This window comes from Glycine soja, chromosome 16 (genome assembly GCF_004193775.1).
Source record: "Glycine soja cultivar W05 chromosome 16, ASM419377v2, whole genome shotgun sequence".
NCBI lineage: Eukaryota > Viridiplantae > Streptophyta > Magnoliopsida > Fabales > Fabaceae > Glycine > Glycine soja.
Genome location: NC_041017.1, coordinates 34,203,030 through 34,209,265, shown reverse-complemented (window position 1 = coordinate 34,209,265; position 6,236 = coordinate 34,203,030).

The window sequence follows — 6,236 nt, the reverse complement described above, 5'->3', positions numbered from 1 at the left end:
GTTGCTAATGTAATTGTAAGTAATCCATATGTTGAATTTACGTGCTTTCTTTCTTTGTCACAAAGAATTAGGGATCAATGATTGTAACATTCACAAAGATGTTCCATTGGATTGTCCAAGTCATGTAAGCCTCAAAGCTAGACAATTAATGAATAACGTCCAACTAACCAGGAAATGGAAAAACATATGTGATGGTTGAAATTGTTTTTCCTACACAAATATATAATGCCACACTTTGAGGGGTGACTCCTCCTATGCAGAAAAATAACAAACAAAGAAAATAAAATGCAATAAAAGGAAAACTCAACTCATTTTTCCCACCTTATTCACATACGAGCTTCTCATGCTGGAGTTCTTGCTTCATGAAAAGGAAAATATCTTCACACATTCACCAATAAATTCATAATCACTTAATAAATCACACACCCGTGATAAACCACCCGTTTGGTTCTGACATTAGGCTTGGTCCATAATACACATATACCCAGTTAGAACTCATATAATCAACGTTATGCGAGCTAGGCCATTGATATTGGCACCCTCCTTACTGCTATTGGCACCCGGTTCTTATAAAAAAATTGTTTTTAATGTTTTGGTCCTACCCCTTCCCCTCCCTCCTCCCCCCTTTAGCATTAAAACCCCTCCCTCTCTCTTACTGTTTCTCTTCCTCTCCCCTTTAACACCACGGACACCTATTATGCCCCCACAAAGGTCCTCCGTGAAGTTTCCCAAAGAATGAGGTAAGAAGTTGCATTTCTTATGGAATCTTTTTTTGGATTTGAGAAAAGACCAAAATAAAAATACATTTATGTTTTGGATTAAAGATAATTATTCTAATCATTTTATTTAATTATATTATTAATTGTTTTATCTAATGACAAAACGCTAGTGATCCAATGACAAAATCATAGCCTACTTACGTCAAATTAGGGTCATCAATCAAATGCCCACCCATGGCTTCCCTGTGTTGACCAAGATTCATCACCCAAATCATAACAAATTTGACTTCTCTGCTAAACCCTTCCCATGATGTCTCTGTGCTATCCCATAAAAATAATACTGCATAACAACTATATTAATATTTAATGATAACATTTACTTTTAAAAATAATTAAAACTATATAATTTTAGAAGGACAACACAAGGACAACACAGGAAGGGACAACATAGAAGTTAGATCCAATCATGACAAACTTACATTAACTAGAGCTAGAGATTGATTAACTCCACCAATGGAGAGTCAACCTTAAAGCCTAAACATAATTTTGTTAAGTGCGTTCATTTGTTCTAATTACCACTAATTTGTTTCACTATATACATGTACTTTGTATTGCTTTGTTTTATGTTATGTTAGACTTATTAGGTAGTTGCATTTATAATGCCATTTTATTTTTTAAAAATTGAGAAAATGAAAATAAATTTTTGTTTTGTAGATTATTCTAATATAAAACAAAAATGCATTTCCATTTTCTAAAAAATTATACAAAACAAAAATGCATTTGTTTTGTATTTTCGAACAATATGCAAAACGGAAATGCATTTCCATTTTGAAAAAAATGGCACAAAAAATTCATTACAAAATGGGAATACATTTATGTTTTGTGAAAATACTCAACGAAAATATGTTAGCACTAGGGATATTTTTGCCAAAAAAATAACATAAATAGAGAGGCGTCAACCACAAAAAGAAAGTGTAAATAACAAAACCCTGCAAGCTAATTAAGGTTGTGTAAATTGCGTTTTGGTGGTGGTGTTAGCATTGTCTTAGTGGATTTAGCTTAGTTGACTTACAATTTGACATTTGCGACTCGCTTTAATTAATACATACAAGGTAATTTTAGGATTCGTTTGAAATGGAGGTGAGTTTTTAATTTTTTTTCTTAGTTTTTAAATGTAATTTTAAAACAAAGAAAATATTTTAAAATTAAAAATTGAAAAAACTAAAACTTACCACATTTTAAGATCTGATTTTAATGTTTTTTGAAATTAATATTAAAAACTAATTACTTTTAAAAATTATAAAATTCAAAACTAAAAATCACTCCGAACGTAGCCTTAATTTTGATCGTTTGTTGACATAATAACACTTTGGATCAAATCTTACAAAGACTTTGATGCAATAAATAGTATGGTAATTGTACTCGAATAAGACAAAGGTTCGAACCCACAAGCATGTGAGAATAATAGGGAAATTTGTACTCTACTTGTCTGCGGTATTTGTCATATATGCCTGTGGAAATAATTGCTGAAAAAAGAGAGAGTATTTTTTTAAAATACATCACGTATATCTTTTATTGACGATAATCTTGCTGATAGAATATACTCATCTTTTTTACTCTCTTGTCCATATATCATTGTGTTAGTTTGTTTTAAATAGAACAAGAAAAATAATAAATATATCAAAAGAAAATAATAATTTTATAAAATCATTAATTTATTTATATATTATTTTGTTTGCTATTAATATTATAAAAAATATAAGTAAAACAAAGTAATTAATATTACATTAAAAAATTAAATAATAATTTTTTTAGGATAATTTTTTTCGATCTTATTATAATGAGACCATAGGAATAATATTTAATGCAAGTGAATATTAAGGCTAAAATTTGAAACTACTTGTAAAATTATAATGATTCACAACAGAATTTTTTTTTTTTTATATACTAATTTCAACACAATTACTCTTATGAAATTTAACCTGCCAACTATCGAGATAAGTCCAAAACTTCTTAAAACAACCTTTAAACTCCACAAATTTGCAAACTAGCTAGCTTCTCCCACAATAATAAGCATAATGCAAAGAGAGAACTAACACAATCCTAACCAATATAATTTAAAACGTGAACATTACAAATTCAATTGATTAGAACAATATAAGGAATAGAAAAGGGGCAAGAGGATTCTCAAACCTAAGTCCCCTTGACATCTAAATTTTATTAACAAACTGCCATTCAAAAATCAAATATGTCCATCATATATATATTATCCAAAAAAGTCCAACTAATAGAATCATATATATATTTTTAAAATCAAACTTTCAAAATCATGCAGTCCTTTTTTTTCCTCTTCTTCCAAATCAATCAGCTGATCACTAACCACCAGAACATGCACCATGTCTATATGGAAAAAAAGCGGGTTGGCAACTTATTTAAAAGAGTGTTCCGCTGATCAATCCTATTTACAATGTAATTGAATTGGATGAATATATATACTGCAACTAGGTTCAAAATAATTTTTTTGATTTTTTATAAACAAAAATTTAGATAAATTAAATTCTGAAACTTACTGTAATCAAAACATGTTTTAAGATGCTTATAGATTATTTATTAATAAGATTCTTAGAGATAAGAGTACAATACTTATCAATTGAACTAATTTTTATTGACTAAATTCTAAATGATTGTACCAAGCAATAGATTCTACATTTTAGGCGCGGAAGAAAAAATGTCAACTTAAGACAACCTTGGTGAGAATCCAATGTCTCAAAAACTGGCATGTTCTATGAACATTCACGACACTTAGATATAGGACTACATAACAATATTTATTCTTCAAGATCCCAGAAATTTAGATACATAGTACTTGTTGTGTACCAAGCCGAGGCATATTTGATTGTTTACAGATCATCAAACAGATACAAAGAAAGAGGCGTGTCATTTAGTGGCATATCTTATTTTTTTTAGCTGTAAGTGGGGACTGCACTGTAACCTTCCTGTGCCAGCGATGGTGCATGTGGCATAATTCACACCACGCCTTTGACTTATTATTATTCAGGTTCTCCATGTTGCTATCATAGCAAAGCCTATTATATTCCTTGGCTGTCGGAAATTGACCCTATGAATTATTTTAGTTCGATCACATATATATCCATGACAGTACAACCGGAAATATACACATTTAATATTTGTTTGTTGAAATTCATCCAAAAAATTTGTTCGTTGAAAATATTGGTATGTTCAAATTGACGTGTTATCGCATTAAAATATTTATATATTTCGTTGAAATTACACTTTAACTTCACTTAGTAGACGATAATCCTCCTCAGGGTGATCTCTAGCAAGACGCACAAGGGTTAATTAGTCGAATAGCTACCATAGATTAAAATAGTTTTCTATATAAATTAGTACAATAAATCTCTTAATAGGTGAGTTTCTGCTCACAACTCTAATATGTTTGTTGGCGCCTTCTTTAGTAGTATTGGCACATACCCTCATTCTACCACGTTTTATAACAAAAAAAGACTAATGAATTTATTGTAAATGTTATAATTAATTGAAATAGAATATACTGATTGGTTCATAATGTTATTTTGTTGCGGTATTCAATTTGCTTTGTCTTGTCATAATTTTTTTATTTATTATTTATTCACCGAACTATAATGAAAGTTAAGTGATAATAATTTATCGCTACATTATATTACGCGCTAACCTATATTGTTTTTTAAACGTTGAACCAGCATGCAAAACAAGGACTTGTTGGTGTTTTGCCGTGTATTATTTATTCATTTGTTTTCCTCTCGTCGTTGACTATGATTTCTTAGAAGCTCTCATCACCTTAATTAACGCATTTATAATTACATTTTATGTCAACATTATTGTATATGGTTGTCACTTACTATACTGACTGCAGATTAACTATTTTCTTTCATGGTGATCAGATTGTAATATAGCGTCCTTAATTTGGGCCTTGCTCCTCTTGTAACTAACAATTTTTTTAGACTCATGCAGTACTTAACCAGATTTCTTTAGATATTATCCTAATATTTCTCTTGTTCAAAGTGTTAATTTGTCCTAATAGTACTTTTTCTAACATGGACACTCCTCGATATTAATATGTCCAACACATGTTCAGCACTTCTAATTAATTGGATGTTCAACACTTCTAATTATTATACATATTTTTATGTATAATAATTTATAATAAAATAAATACATGTAAAATTAAATATTAAATATATTTAAATATTATATATTTTATTTTAATTTATAAATTTTTATAATTAAAAATAATAATAACTCTTGACTTATGATATATTAAAATAAAATTTATAAAATTAATGAAATAAAATAAGTGTCTTAATGATTTATTATTTTGTCCTTAAATAAAAAGTTAAAGTTATGAATTCAATTCTTACCAAGATTTTTTTACTTTTCACTTTATTTAACTCCTTATTACATAAGTTCATATCAATTATTTATATAAGCGTCAGTTAGTAACAATACGCTACGTCAAAGTTAATGTTTGACTTTGGATAATCAACTAATCAAAGGATCAAAATTACTTATTATGAAAAATGAGAAAATTAAATGTCTTGATTTAAAAATAAGTAACAAAAATTATGAATTTAAAATTATAGGGACCAAAATTACAATTTAATCAAGATGTTTATATTTCATTTCATTAAAATATCTCTCTTTATGTGCCTATATGATGTCCATGTATCCTATATCTTAGGCATTAATAATGTGAAAGTGTCCATTTTTTTTGTCATGTCCTATGTTGTGCTTTAAAGGTTTTTACTTTCAATTTGTAAGCTTTCTCTCATTTTTTTAAAACAACTTTAAAAAAACTAAATATGATAGGTGTTAGGATTTTAAAGGAAGGAATACCCTCAAAGAAGACCAAAACATAACTAGCAAATGAATGAATCAATTAGTTTGGGGTTGTTGTAATTTAACTAATGTCAGAGTCCGAGTTTTAAATGTAATTGTGTCAAATAATTAGAAGGAGAACTTTGATGCTCACAGTAATCCTACCCAATTCGAACAAAGATTATCTCCCTCGAGCATATATGTCATCTCAAACTAAAAGAAGACTGAAAAATATTTTCCTTGTAACCAAAGACGAATTGTAAAGTATACTTGATTTTTGTTTATTTGTTTTGCTAATATCATGAATTTGAGTAGTTTTCACTTTAGTTCACAAAGTGAGTTGGTGTGACATCTTCCGTGCTGAACACGTCTTCCTTTGTAGATAAATTCCTAAGGTTCAAACCCGAAATCGCTCCATTCAAATTTAGCAACAATTGTTGCCGTGTCTTTGCTGTACTAATAAGGACTGAATGTAAAACTCGAAACCGTGCCAATCCTTTTGACTATGGCTGCAGCTGGTGCTTACTTCAAACTAACTCAAACTTTTGATATGCTTGCTAATAGATGTTACCATAAAATCGGAATGCACCATCACCACTGTGATCAATTGTAGGCCAACCACTCAATATTTTTTTAAAAATA